Raw genomic sequence first — 16,196 nt, 5'->3', positions numbered from 1 at the left:
TTGCTGCACCAGAGTTTTACCTCATCGGCCGTGAAGTTCGTGCCGTTATCAGTGATGATGCTGTGGGGGATGCTGTAACGGTGTACAACCCCAGATGAAATCTATCACTGGTCCGGATTCGGCTGTTTTAACCGGTTTGGCCTCTATCCATTTGGTGAATTTATCCACCATGACCAATAAGTATTTTTTCTTGTGGGTTCCCCTTTTAAGGGGTCCAACCATGTCAAGCCCCCAGACCGCAAAGGGCCATGTAATGGGGATTGTTTGGAGGGCGGTGGGTGGCATGTGGCTTTGATTTGCAAAGAGCTGGCAACCGGCGCAACGTTGGACCAAGTCCTGTGCATCTGCCCGGGTCGTTGGCCAATAGAATCATGTACGGAAGGCCTTGCTTACAAGAGCCCGGGCTGCAGCGTGATGACCGCCGAGTCCGGCATGAATTTCTGCCAAAAGATTCCGCCCTTCCTCTTCAGAGATGCACCTTTGAAGGACTCCGGTAGTGCTTTTCTTGTACAATTCTCCCTCATGGACCCTGTAGGCCTTGGATCATCGCAATATGCTGCGTGCCTCATTTTGGTCCTCCGGAAGTTCCTGTCTTGTTAGGTAGGCTAGGAATGGTTCTGTCCATGGGGCAATAATGGCCATTATTTCGTGGGCTGAAGGTGTTATTTCGGTGGCGGAGCCTCCGATTGTGTCAGAGAGTTCGGTATCCGGTATTTTGGCCGGGTCCGGACTATTCTTACCGGTGTCCCCTTCCCATGCTACGGATGGCTTGAAGAGCCTTTCCAGAAATATGTGGGGGGGGGGGGTGGGCGTCGCATTTTGCACCGATGCGGGCGAGGATATCCGCCGCCTAATTGTTTTCCCGAGCCACATGGCGAAATTCGAGTCCCACGAACCGAGCTGACATTTTTAGGATGGCATATCGATAGGCCGCCATTTTCGGATCCCTGGCGTAGAAATCTCCGTTTATATGGGATATTGCGAGGTATGAATCCCCACACACCTCCAGGCGTTCAATTCCCATGGAGACTGCCATCCGAAGACCATGCAACAGAGCTTCGTATTCGGCTGCATTGTTGGAATCTGTATACAATATTTGCAGTATGTACCGAACGGTATCTCCGGTTGGGGACGTCAGGACGACGCCAGCCCCTAGACCGGCCAACATTTTAGAACCGTCGAAGTGCATGATCCAATTGGAGTATGCGCCGTATTCTTTAGGGAGTTCGGCCTCCGTCCATTCGGCGACGAAGTCGGCCAGTACTTGCGATTTGATGGCTCGGCGAGGTTTGTATGTTATGTCGAATGGGAGGAGCTCAATAACCCATTTGGTAATCCGGCCCGTAGCATCGCGGTTGTTGATAATATCATTAAGTGGCACTTTCGAGGCTACTGTAATCGAACACTCTTGAAAGTAGTGTCGCAGTTTCCGCGATGCCATGAATACCGCATATGCTATTTTTTGGTAATGCGGGTACCGTGATTTGCATGGAGTGAGGGCAGTGGATACATAGTATACCGGCTTTCAAAGAGGGAATTTGTGTCCGTCCGCTTCTCGTTCGACAACGAGCACCATGCTTACAACTTGATGAGTTGCCGCAATGTACAACAGCATTGGTTCGCCGATGTTTGGCGCAACCAGGATCGGGTTGGTTGCCAGAATGGCCTTTATTTCTTCCAATCCGGCTGTGTCTGCGTCCGTCCACTCGAAGTGTTCGGTGCACCGAAGGAGGCGATAAAGGGGTAAAGCCTTTTCTCCCAAGCGGGAGATAAAGCGGCTTAGAGCCGCCGCGCATCTAGTTACCTTTTGAATTTGTTTGAGGTCTGTTGGGGTAGCCAACTGTGACAACGCTCGGATTTTGGCCGGATTAGCTTCGATACCTCTACTGGAGACAATGAATCCCAGGAGCTTTCCGGCTGGTACGCCAAAAGTGCATTTTTCCGGATTGAGCTTGATGTCATATGTTCGGAGGTTGTCGAATGTGAGCCTCAAGTCGTCTATCAAAGAGTCGACGTGTTTAGTTTTGACGACCACATCGTCTATGTATGCCTCTACTGTTTTGCCAATTTGTTTCTCCAGACATGTCTGAATCATGCGCTGATATGTTGCGCCGGCGTTTTTGAGCCCAAAAGGCATTGTGTTGAAACAGAATGGGCCGTATGGTGTGATGAATGCCGTTGCGGCTTGGTCGGACTCCGCCATCTTGATTTGGTGGTAACCGGAGTAAGCGTCGAGGAAACACAATGACTCATGTCCTGCGGTAGCGTCAATGATTTGATCGATGCGTGGGAGGGGGAAGGGATCCTTTGGGCAAGCTTTATTGAGGTCTTTGAAATTGACGCAAAGGCACCAGGATTTGTCTTTATTAGGTACCATCACAAGGTTTGCTAGCCAGTCCGGATGTTTTATTTCGCTGATGAATCCGGCCTCCAATAACTTGGCTAGTTCTTCTCCCATGTCCCGTCTCTTAGGTTTGGAGAAATGCCGAAGAGCTTGCTTGACCGGCTTGAATCCCTTTAGGATATTGAGGCTATGCTCGGCCAACCTGCGTGGGATTCCTGGCATGTCTGAAGGATGCCAGGAGAATATGTCCCAATTCTCGCGCAGGAACTCTCATAGTGCGGTGTCCACAGCGGGGTTTAACTGTGCCCCGATGGAGGCTGTTTTGGTAGGGTCCATTGGGTGGACTTGGAATTTAACTATTTCATCCGCTGGTTTAAAAGAGGTGGACTTGGATCTCTTGTCGAGTATCACATCATCCCTGTCCACTGTGGAGCATAGCATGGTTAACTCCTCGGCCGAGAGGGCTTCAGATAATGCCTCGAGGGCCAATGCCACAGTTTTGTTTTCGGCGCGGAGTGCTGTGTCCGGATCACTGGCGAGAGTGATGATTCCGTTGGGTCCGGGCATTTTAAGCTTCATGTACCCATAATGGGGTACGGCTTGGAAGATTGTGAACGCCTCCCGTCCTAAAAGAGCATGATAGCCACTGCCGAACGGGGCCACTTGGAATGTAATTTCTTCGGACCTGTAATTGTTCGGCGTGCCGAATACCACATCTAGTGTGATTTTCCCAGCACAGCATGCTTCCCGACTGGGGATAATTCCTCTGAAGGTTGTGCTACTTTGCTCGATGCGGTTCCAGTCTATTTCCATCTTTTGAAGGGTTTCCTCATAGATGAGGTTTACTCCGCTGCCGCCGTCCATGCGTACTTTGGTGAGTCGAAAGCCGTCCACGATTGGACTGAGGACCAGTGCGGCCATGTCACTCCATGGATTTCTTGCTGCTACGTGGCAGATTTCGGCCATGCTGCGAAGTGTTCGCTTGCGCCTATTATTTGACGCAAAGGTCTCGAACACTGTTAACACAGTATTGTTATCCACTTGATGGTGCTCTGTGGTATGTGGGATAAGAAGATCCTCACCACTTTTGGCCACCTGTCGGAGTATCCAACATGCTCTAAGGCTGTGCGTTGGTATTATATCCGCCGTGCTATGAATTTTGCAGGGTCCGTTGAGCCATCCCTCCAGTACGGTCCCTTGCCCTGTAGAGGGTTTTTGCTTTTTGGTAGTTAACCCGGGTGTATTGTGATAATGCACCCTTTTATTTCGGACTGGGTTTGTGTTCAGGGCCGGATTATCCCAAAAGTTTGTTTCGGTTTTCCAGGAACTTTCCATCGCACAGTACTTTCATACTATGGACGCCAAGTCAGCGAAGCGTGTTATCTCACGGCGATTTATGGCGTTAAGGATTCCCTTGTCCGTGCAATTATTGCAGAAAAATAAGATTGCTTCTTCCTCGCGACAGTCCTTAACCATGTTCATCGCAAGGAGGAATCTGGCCCAGTAATGATGTACCGTTTCCTGGGGCTCTTTCCTGATATGGGAAAGGTCGCTTGAGTTCGGGTGGGTGGGTGTAATTGAATCCAAACCCCTACCCAATCTGGGATCCAGGGGCGGAGGAGTTTCCAATTTTGGAAGTTCCGGTTCCGAGATGTTACCCGCTAATCCTGGTCCGCTGCCTGACTCTAAGTTTAGGGATTGGATGTTGTCCTCCCGCGAACGGGCGTCCGGCTCGGAGAGCTTGGGAATCTGGACATATTTGGTCCTCAGGATAGAGGAAAGGTCACCGCATTGTTCCTCCGCCACTGCAATATGATGGGTGACCGGTGGAGAATTAATCTCCCTTTGATCGGGTTTAAGCCCAATCCGATCATAGTCCGTAGCGACTCCCATGGCGGCGATGCGATCCAAGAGCTCGTTTAAGGAGGAGAGCGCCATTGGATCCATCTGTTCGGCGAGTGCCGATTTGACGTGGAGGCTATTTTCGATGACCCAAGAATTCATCGTCGGCGCGTTGGCCGAACAGGCGGTCATAATGAACCCGCCTAGCCAGAGAGTTTGTCCGATAGCCAAAGCTCCCCCAACAGTAGTACCGTCTTTAAAGACGAGACGATACATCCTTCCTTTTGGCGACGGCATAGAGGAACTCTCAATGAAAGCACCAATGTCGGTGTCAAAACCGGCGGATCTCGGGTAGGGGGTCCCGAACTGTGCGTCTAAGTCGGATGGTAACAGGAGGCAGGGGACACAATGTTTTACCCAGGTTCAGGCCCTCTTGATGGAGGTAAAACCCTACATCCTGCTTGATTAATATTGATGATATGGGTAGTACAAGAGTAGATCTACCACGAGATCAGAGAGGCTAAACCCTAGAAGCTAGCCTATGGTATGATTGTATGTTGTCCTGCGGACTAAAACCCTCCGGTTTATATAGATATGGGAGAGGTTAGGGTTACACAAGGTCGGTTACAAAGGAGGAGATACACATATCCGTATTTCCTAGCTTTCCTTCCACGCCAAGTAGAGTCCCATCCGGACACGAGATGAAGTCTTCAATCTTGTATCTTCATAGTCCAACAGTCCGGCCAAAGGATATAGTCCGGCTGTCCGGAGACCCCCTAATCCAGGACTCCCTCAGTGAGGAAGTGGCCCGGCTCTTGGCGGCCGGGTTCATTATTGAAGTCTTCCATCCGGAGTGGTTGGCTAACCCGGTGCTCGTGCTTAAAAAGAACAGCACCTGGCGTATGTGTGTGGACTACACGGACTTAAACAAGGCTTGTCCGGCTGATCCTTTCGCTCTTCCTCGTATTGATCAAACCATTGATGCTACAGCAGGTTGTGAGAGCTTGAGTTTTTTGGATGCTTATTCTGGGTATCATCAGATCAAAATGGCGGTTAAGGACCAGGAGAAGATGACTTTTATTACTCCGTTTGGAGCCTTCTCCTATGTATCTATGCCTTTTGGGCTTAAGAGTGCCCAGGCGACTTATCAGCGGTGTGTGCATAACTGTCTTCACGGTCAGATTGGGCGCAATGTTCATGCTTATGTGGATGACATTGATAGATGATCTAAAGGAAACCTTTGATAACCTCTGGGTCTACAAGATGATGCTTAACCTGGCCAAGTGTGTTTTTGGAGTACCAACAGACCAGCTTTTGGGTTTTTGGTTTCTAACAGAGGCATCGAGGCTAACTTGGAGAAAATCAAAGGAATTACATCTTTGGCTAAACCGGCGTGCATCAATGAAGTTCAGCGGTTGGCGGGTCGTGTTGCTGCATTAAGCCGGTTCATAAGCCGATTAGGTGAGAAGGCCATACCGCTGTATCAAATGATGAAGAAGACAAATGATTTTGTCTGGAGTGATGCTGCTCACTCTGTCTTTGAAGATCTAAAGAGACAGGTCGCTGAGCCGCCTGTTCTTGCTGCTCCCATTGTTAAGGAGCCCTTATTGTTATATGTGGCTACTAACACACACGCTGTCAGTGTGGCCATTGTCGTAGAGCAAAAAGAGGCTGTCAAGGAATATCCGGTTCAATGGCCAGTTTACTACGTCAGTGAGGTGCTCATTGAGTCCAAACAGAGATATCCACATTGGCAGAAACTTGTTTATGGGGTGTTCATGGTGAGTCGGAAGCTTAAGCATTATTTTGAAGGTCATCCCATCACTGTGGTTAGCTCTGCTCCTTTAGGAGATATTATTCAAAATAGAGAAGCCACATGACGATTTGCCAAGTGGGCCATTGAACTTGGGCCTCATGGTTTAAAGTATGTGCCACGTACTGCCATCAAATCTCAAGCACTAGTGGACTTCATTAATAATTGGACAGAGCTGCAGATGCATGAAGAGAAGCCGGAAAACACATATTGGACTATTCATTTTGATGGGTCCAGGCAATTAGAGGGCTCGGGGGCTGGAGTTGTTTTGGCTTCCCCTCGAGGTGACAAATTTTGTTACGTGCTACGGTTGATGTTTCCCTGTACTAACAATGCAACTGAGTATGAGGCCTTGCTCCATGGTCTTCGGATGGCTAAAGAGATGAGCTTGAGCAGGGTAAGGTGCTTTGGTGACTCAGATTTGGTGGCTCAACAAGTATCAGGCAAGTGGGATTCCAAGGATCCTCTCATGGCGGCTTATCACCGCGAAGTTGATGCCATTGCGGGACATTTCAAGGGTTACCAACTGGAACACATTGAACACAGAAAGAATGAAGCGACTGATGCTTTAAGCCGGCTGGGGTCTCAGCGTAAGCCGGTGCCACCTAACACTTTCTTAGATGTTCTGCATAACCCTTCTGTCAAGTTGCCTACAAAGCAAGATCTAGCTGTTCCAGACCCAGAAGCACAATTGGTGGCGGCTCTTCACGTCATCCCAGATTGGACAGTGCCATATTTGGCTTATATGACCCGGGGCGAGTTGCCTGAGGATGAGACTTTGGCTAGACAGATAACCCGATGGTCTAAATCAATGACAATTACCAACGGTGAGTTGCATCATCGCAGTGTCACCGGGGCGTTTCAACGCTGTGTCTCTCCTGATGAGGGTCAAGAAATTCTTCGTGAAACCCATGAAGGGGATGTGGCCATCATGCCGGTTCAAAATCTCTTGTAGCCAAAGCCTTCCGTCATGGTTTTTACTAGCTGACGGTTCACACTGATGCGGAGGATCTGGTCAGCAGGTGTGACGGTTTTTAGAAATTCACACGGCGGGCACACGTGCCGGCTCAAGAATTGCGAATAATTCCAATTACTTGGCCGTTTGCAGTCTGGGGGCTCTACATGGTTGGACCTTTCAAAAGATCCAGAGATAAAAAGACACATCTTTTGGTGGCAGTTGACAAATTCACAAAGTGGGTTGAGGCAGAGCCGGTTAGTCAGTGTGATGCAGCCACGACGGTTCAATTCATGAAGAAGGTGATCTTTTGTTTTGGCTTTCCACACAACATTATAACTGACAATGGTACTAATCTGTCCAAAGGGGCTATGGAGGAATTCTGTCAATGTGAGCATATCCGGCTTGATGTTTCATCAGTAGCTCACCCCAATCCAATGGTCAAGCTGAAAGAGACAATCAGGAAATCTTGAAAGGTCTCAAGCCCCAGCTTATGGTTCCTTTACAACAGACGCCGGGTTGTTGGGTGGAGGAGTTACCCTCTGTGATATGGAGCATCAATACTACCCCCAACAGGTCTACAGGTTATACGCCTTTCTTCATGGTTTATGGAGCAGAGGCAGTCCTGCCTAGTGACATCCGTCATGACTCACCCTGCGTGGCGGCTTACATTGAAGCTGATAACGAACAAGCCCATCAGGATGCACTTGACCTATTAGATGAAGAGCGTGACTTAGCAGCAGCCCGTTCGGTAATTTACCAACAGGACTTGCGCCATTATCACAGCCGCCGAGTCAAATCCAGAACATTTCAGGAAGGTGACTTGGTGCTCCGGCTCATCCAGGTTCAAACTGATGTGCACAAATTATCCCCACCTTGGGAACGGCCTTTTGTGGTTAGCAGGAACTTGAACAATGGGTCATACTACCTTATCGATGTTCGAGAGCACAAAGACTCACGTAAATCGAAGGAGGAGACCCGCCGGCCGTGGAACATCGCTCATCTTCGGCCTTACTATACTTGAGCCACCGGCTCTCATGATGTACATACTCTGATGTTGTATATATTATGATAAGTAATAAAGAAGGACCTCTGTCCTTTTTTCATCCTCAATAATCACATGTCTTCATCATGGTAAATTCAAAAAGACCAATTGGGGGCTGATTGTGTTCAAATCTAGCTTAACCCTTTGGTCCGGCTTATGATCGTATTCGAATCTAGCCGTTAAACCATATGATCACTAGGGGGCTTCCTATTCAAACATAGGTCGTATTCGAACCAAAGAGAACATAGCCGTCGGTACCCTCTTGATCGGTGCAATGCCAAACTCACTAGGGGGCTTCTTTATTGTATTCGAACCATAGCTTAACCCCTTTTGGGTCCAACTTGGATCGTATTCGAATCAGGTTAGTTAAAAACCTCTCAAGGTCATTTGGGGGCTTCCTGTCAAACATAGGTCGTATTCGAACCAAAGAGAACATAGTTGTCGACACCCTCTTGATCGGTGCAACGCCAAAGCCACCGGGGGCTACATGATCGTATTAGAATCCTAGCTTAACCCCTTTGGTCCAGTTTACTGATCGTATTCGAATCATAAGCCTCCAATTTTTTCTGTGTTTGACTTACACTTTTCAAAAGACAATATTCGTTTTTTATTCTGCGGCTTTTTTGTCTCGATCTAAGTATAAGTATGGTTTCAATTTAACTTGGCTTGGTTTTTTGACGATAAATCGCCAGTGTATGACAGTCATCATACATATGGAAGTGTTGGCTTCTAAAGATTGGGTCATCACCCTTACTGTTCGGGTCACATAAGCCGGCAGTTCAGATTCAAGATCACATATATGATATTGCCGTTGTGTTTCAAAGTTAAAATTCATAACAGGCTTATCTATGTCTCTTCAATCAGAGGTTCTTCAGCCTTAATTATCCTTACATCCAGCCTTAATCATACAGTTATGTTAGTTTCCATGGTTGTGTACTGGGCGTTTTAACCCGTCCGGCGATAAACCACCAGGACAATTTTCATACCTTACATGCAAGAACAGATTCAAACACTGCTGATATTGTAAAGGATGTGAGGCATATCTTCACATGACGGATAAAGGTGTTGTATGCAACACAATATGCACGATGGCATAACAGAACACGAAATTTCAATGCTAGCCTATTACAAGGCGTTTGGAGCCCAAAAAAGGATCAAACTGTTTGTCTCGCGTACAATAGATGATAAGTTAAGCCGGTTCATAAATAGTGGCCTGGCTAACTTGATGGTTGTGGCTCATCCCTCGCCGGTTCGTCTTCCTCCACCATCTGGAATTTGGATTTGGTCCAGACAAAGCCACGTAGGGCGATAGATTCAACCTTGTCATCTATCAGACCAGATGGGTCAATCTTGGGGGCAAAGGTGTGCTTACGGTTCAGCAGGATTAAATCCATCATTTTGTATGCAGGAGTTGCTAATCTCTTATTTTCAATATCAAAACCCGACTGATATTTGTCAAGTTCATTCTCATTGACAGGGATTGTAGCACACGGGCGAAATTCCTTCTCGCAGGCAGCAAAATCTTGTTGGTCAAAAGGTGTTCCATCTTCCTTGAGACTAGTATATCCTTTCATTATATCATCCAGGGCTAGCTCTGGCATCCAGGCTTTGGAGCGGCTTAAAGCCGACATAGCTCCGGCTCTAGCGCAGGATCGCTTGATTACATGGAACCTAGCAGGGAAGACGGACAACTTTTTCAAGACGTTGCTCAATAAGTTTAGCTCTTGGTTCACTGGGGAGATAGTAGCAAGAATCCGTTCAGCTCCGGTGTACAATTGCTCCACGAGGGTGTAAACCACCTTCAGCTTTATCAATAGATCTTGGCTCAAATTGCTTCTCCTGGGACCTTTGCAGATTATACAATGAGTTAAGCGGCGGATTATGTTATGATGACAAGGATTCATTTTGAATAATTAACAACATGACTTACCAAAGATGGCGGAGACCATCTGAGACACACGGTTCTTTAAGCTGGTGAGTTCAGCGGTAACTTTTTGCAGAGCCACCTCAGCTTTTTTGGCACGATGGATCAAGGCAGTTTTTTCATTAGCCCAAGCATCCTTTTTTGCACTGAGGTTGGTCTTTAGTTTCTCTGTTTCAGACACACTAGCCTGCAATTTGGATTCAGCCTTTTGGGTCTCCTTTTCCTGAGCCGCCAGCCGGGTCTTCGTCTCATTCAGTTGTGTATCCAAGTCAGCTATAGCAGACTACAGGCAGCACAGGTTTATCAAAATATGTTCAAAAGAGGATTACAAACAATTAAAGTCCCAAGCACTTTGCCAAGCAAACACACTTGGCACTTGGGGGATAATGTCTGCTAAAGCAATTTTTTCTCTTATGAAAAGTCCCAAGTGTTTTACAAGTAACAACACTTGGCACTTGGGGGCTAATGCATGTTGCTCGAATTTTTTTCCTATGATCCGGTTAAGTTGTCAATAGTTTCAGCTAATACGTGAGGGATACGAAGCTACGTATTGTTTTTCCTATAGTGACCGGTTTAGTCATGCTGATTAAACTGGCCCTTGGGGCTAGACATGCAGAAGTATATTATTACTAAAATCTAGTTTAATGTTTTTAAACTAGACTTGAAGGAAGACTAGAACGGATGCCTATAAATGTTTCAAGTCTACAGATCATTCAAAGTTTATCATAATCAGAAGACTTGGGGGCTGGTAGAGTATATAATACATGAAAGCCGGGGAATGTGCCTCATATTTTTGCTGAATCTGTTTGACCATCTCAATTTCTGAGTCTCGATTGGAGTGCGCTTGACTGAGATAGCCAGATAGCAGATCACTTATACTCGGATGATCATAATGAGAGACGTCAAACCTCACTTTTTGTCTCTCCATAACTGCTTGCTTGGCGGAGTGTTTTGCCAGCGCAGTTGGGTTCCCCGACTCAACGAATCTGGAACCAGTAATCAAAATATCATCACCATGGTCTCTGGCGGCTTAACTGAGCTTGCCGGTTCAACAGTTGAGAGATCACGAGCGGGTTCATCAACAGACGACTCAGGAAAAACCGGATGAATATTGACAACAGGATCCTCCGGTGCTTCAGACTATTTTGGTACAAGAGGCGGCTGCTCAGATTCAATAGTTTTTGGATCCTCAGCCGGTTTTGACACCTTTGCTTTTTTCGGCTTTGCTTGACCTCTATAAGAAAATTTGTGCTGAGTCACCGTGGTGACAAACATATAAAGGAACAGACAAAGAGGCAGTTATCTTTACCAGTGGGCAGTCTTGAAAGCCGGTAGTTGAGTCCGTGAAGAATCACCAGAAGAACGAGATACCTCCTACAAAGTGCAATCACAGTTAAGAGAGCAATAGAATAAACTCATTGGTAAGGGCAAAAGGTCAAGGATGAAAGAAACCTCATTTTGACATTTCCGAGGAGTCTTTGGTAAACCGGAGAGTAAATTGTCGTCTCCATCAGTCCGGCTATGGCAGCGGCTCTCATGCTGCTGTCATTTCAAAAGAAAAGGAGGATCTAAATAATCCAAGGGGTGTGAAAACCTTACTTTCCAGATTACCCGCCGAGGTTTCTGTCTAGGTAAAGGTTCTGAGTCGGAGGAAATAATAGTTACCTCGTCTTCGACTGCATGGCTTGTTGCCGTGTCACCTTGATAATAGTCAGTGTCAATAAGGTTGTTAAAAAACTGGCCAAGGGAGTCAAGAGCTACCTCCGACTTAGAGGTGTCGTCCAGCTTGAGTAACTCAGAAGTGGTTCGTTTCTTCCTAGATTTTCTGTTGGTCTTCTTGGCGGCTATCATAGCAGCTTTAGCTTTTTTTGGTAGCCTCGTGGTCATATTTGGCTTTCCAAAAATCAGATTTGGCCTGGGAAAGGATAACATGTTGAAATCTGTTCGAAATACTTAACTGCTGAGGGAGAAGAAGTTAAAAGGATTTACCTCTGGAGCCGGGTTAAGCTTGCAGAAAGGATTTAAACCCACAACGCTGCAATCTTCATATTTACTGTTAACAAGAGTGCTCACCATTTCAACGATGGCCTCTTCGGTCAGACGTAGAGGACTATGGCGCAGAGGGTCATGTGTTCCTCCGGTATAATTACACATCAAGCCGGGTCGGCGGCTTAGAGGGATGATCCGCCATGCGACCCAGCAGCGAACTAAGTCAACGCCAGTTAAGCCGTTTCCCAGCAAAGCTTGAACCTTTTTGATCTTTGGCATAAGTTTCTTGCGTTCAACGGCAGTTAGTTTATTAGGGAGGTTGTAGGTGGTGTCAAGATGCTCCGTATGGTAACCCAGCATCGGTTTTTCATCAGAAGGTGAGGTGTCCTGACAATATAACCATGTTTGATTCCAGTCCTTGGGATGGCTCAGTAAAACTATTAGAGGGAATATGGCATCTCGTCGGCACTGAATTGAGATCCCGCCAAGCTCAAAGCTGGGACTGTTGGTGTCTTCATTCTGGCAATTCAAATAAAAGTATTCTCTGAAGAATTCAACAGTGGGTTCTTCTTGCAGATAAACTTCACAGAGAATTTGAAAGTTATAGATGTTGGATAAGGAATTGGGTCCAATATCCTGTGGATGAAGCTTGAAGAAATGCAGGATATCTCTAAAGAATTTTGAGCCAGGCGGCGTAAAGCCCCGGTTCATATGGTTGGTGAAGACAATGATCTCGCCGTCCTTTGGTTGTGGTCTTTCTTCGTCTGGGTTAGGGGCATGATAATACATGACACTTGTTTTAGTTAAATACCCAACGGTGACAAAATCTTTCAGAGTGTTCTCGGTGACTATGGAAGGGACCCAGTTGCAAGTTGTCATCGTCTTTGGCGGCATGGTGAAATGGCAATCTAAAAGAAAGCAATTCACTGGCTTAAATTAGTTGGTGGGATTGCAAGTTAAGGTTTACAGTGCATGTTTATCATGGCGGCTTAAACAATGGGCTAATGATATATGGAAAAGCCAGCTAAACCGACGGTTCAAGATCTACCAAGGCTGTAATTTGCTAAGTGTCAGGACAAAAAAGTTCCACAGATTAAGGGTATAATTTTGGATCTACCATTTTCAAAAAAGGGAGATAAATTCATCTTCAAAATAACGGAGGAAGAACAGAGGAGTCCTAGAAGCAATGTGGTGCAGTAGGGATATGTTCTAATGTTTAAACAGGCACGAAAATTACGGCTGCACAAGATTTCATGGCTTCTTTGGGTCTAATCTATGGATCTAGGACAAAAGGAAAGGAGGGCAGTGACGAACATCCATGAACTCTGACGAACACCGACAAAACCCTAGCAATAGATCTATGACCAGGGAAAAGAAGCTTACCGAGATCGTCAGGGCAGCAGAATGGCGCCGCAAGTTTCTAGTCTATTCAGGGCGATGCAGCAGCCGGAGTTGAGGCTGGAGACAGGAGGTCCGCGGCGGTGAAGCTTGAGCGGGTTGGTGCGTCGCAAGGAAGGAGAAGGAAGGAGAAGGAGAAGACTGAAGGGCAGTGTGCGGTCCTATTTAAGGGGAAACAGGCAAACAGACAAGTGCGAAAAACGAGGAAGTCGAACAATGGTTATCCAGCTAGATGTATGCCTCGATTTTCAAGAAGGCATTAAGGCAAAGATCCGTGGAAGATGACATGTTGCAGTTTTCTGAAATTTTTGGAGATGACGTCATGGCAGGTTATAAGGTTTTCACAGTAGATGAGAAAGGATTTTTTCTAAGTCTTTAAGATTGACATGAACAAGTTCAAATGAACCTGGGGCCTAATGTTGGGGATATAACTATTAGGCATGTCCCACCCAGGAGGGGCCGGGTCATCCCTATGATGATTCACCATAATGAAGCCCAAGATTGTATGGCGGTTCACATATAGGCTTAGTATAAGGCCCAGGCCCGAAGGCGGCTCAAGGCTCGTAGAGATAAACCGCCGTATGTACATGACTTGTATTGTAGGGCAGGAATAGTTAGAGACCAAGCCGGATAATGTTTATGAGCCGGCCGGGACTCTATAAGCCACCGAGCGTCAGCCTATGTATATAAAGGGACGACCTGGGCGGCGGTTGAGGACAAAAAATTAACAGATCGAGAGCCAAGTTAAGCGTATTCGCTCCTTGGTTATCGAAACCTAGCAATATCACCTCAACTGCACTAGGCCTTTACCTTCACCGCAAGGGGCCGTACCAGTATAAACTTCTCGTGTCCTTTGTCCTGTTTAACCCCTTTAAGCTTCCTAGTTGCGATGGCTCCACGATTAAGTCCTTTCACTAGGACATCTGCCGTGACAATTCCACAATAGTCATCAAATCACATAACTCATAATACAATTTGTCATCAAACGTTAAGCATGCGGACCCTACGGGTTCGAGAACTATGTAGACATGGCTGAGACACGTCTCTGGTTAGTAACCAATAGCGGAACCTGGATGCTCATATTGGCTCCTACATATTGTAGGAATATCTTTATCGGTCAAATCGCATAACAACATACGTTGTTCCCTTTGTCATCAGTATGTTACTTGCCCGAGATTCGATCATCGGTATACTCATACGTAGTTCAATCTCGTTACTGGCAAGTCTCTTTACTCATTCTGTAATGCATCATACCGTAACTAACTCATTAGTCACATTGCTTACAAGGCTTATAGTGATGCATTACGGAGGGGGCCCAAAGATACCTCTTCGATACACGGAGTGAAAAATCCTAATCTCGGTCTATGCCAACTCAAAAAACACCATCGGAGACACCTGTAGATAATCTTTATAATCACCCTGTTACATTGTGACGTTTGATAGCACACAAGGTGATCCTCCGGTATTCTGGAGTTACACAATCTCATAGTCAGAGCAACATGTATAAGTCATGAAGAAAGCAATATCAATAAAACTAAACAATCATTATGTTAAGCTAATAGATGGGACTTGTCCATCACATCATTCTCTAATGATGTGATCCCGTTCATCAAATGACAACACATGTCTATGGTTAGGAAACTTAACCATATTTGATTAACGAGCTAGTCAAGTAGAGGCATACTAGGGACACTCTATTTGTATATGTATTCACACATGTACCAAGTTTCCGATTAATACAATTCTAGCATGAATAATAAACATTTATCATGATATAAGAAAATATAAATAACAACTTTGTTATTGCCTCTAGGGCATATTTCCTTCAACTCTGTCTCCTAAAGAGTTGGATGACTGGCAGCGACTTGTTGCCTGCATCCCTCTGCTCTTGGAGGGGGAGGGATCGGTGGTCTGGCCCCATTCGGCCTCTGGTTGCTTTTATGTTAAGTCTATATATTCCAAACTAATCTCAAGGTCCCCTACGTCTAAATTTAATATTATCTGGAGCGCACGAGTTCCCCTTAAGATTAAAATCTTCCTATGGCAAGCGTTTCATGGCAGGTTGCCTGCTGCTGATCAGATTCGCGAACGGAACGGACCTGGTTCGGATAGGTGTGCTTTGTGTGGTGTGCTCGAAGATATGGAGCATATCTTGTTCTAGTGCTCCCTGGCCGAATTTGTGTGGTGCTGTATCAGGTCATGGCTTCACTTATCTTAGAGCCCATCATCCTTTGCTTCCTTAGGGTCCTGACCAACGGCTTGTCTGGGACCTCTGAACGAGTTTTCTAGGTGGGGTTTGCAGCGATTTGTTGGTCGCCGTGGACTACTAGAAACAAGTTTACTATCGAACACTCCTTCCCAGCTAAACCTGTTGACTGCTTATTTAAATCTTGCATATTCTTGCAGAAGTATAGATCATTGACTAGGGACACTGACCACGAGGCTTTTGATGTGACGACTTCAAAGATTCGGGCTACTGCTTCTTCCCTGTCGCGCTGACAACCTGGAGTTTAATGGAACTTGGAGGTCCCCTTGCTGCGGTGTTCTTAGTGGTCTGGCCTGCGTGCAATGTATTGCTTGGGAGCCTCTATCCGTACTTTATTTACTTTGTGCACCTTTTGGCTTTGGCTACTTGTCTGTTTGTCTGGATAACTTTGCCTGGTGACTTTGTTTATAAAATCGGGCTCATGACTTTCATCTAAAAAAGATTTTAGAACTGGACACTCGGTTGACTTGGTGAAGAGACTAATTCTACATCCTAAAAAAATGCTCCTTTGGGGTAACTACAATTGGAAGCAAAAAGTGTGGATCAATTATTACCTTTTTATCCACCATGGAGCTTGCGGATGGATTTCCCCCGTCGACTGTGCGGATGTTGCATCCTCA

Source organism: Triticum aestivum, chromosome 4A (assembly GCF_018294505.1).
Source record: "Triticum aestivum cultivar Chinese Spring chromosome 4A, IWGSC CS RefSeq v2.1, whole genome shotgun sequence".
Lineage (NCBI taxonomy): Eukaryota > Viridiplantae > Streptophyta > Magnoliopsida > Poales > Poaceae > Triticum > Triticum aestivum.
This window is presented reverse-complemented; position numbering follows the sequence as displayed.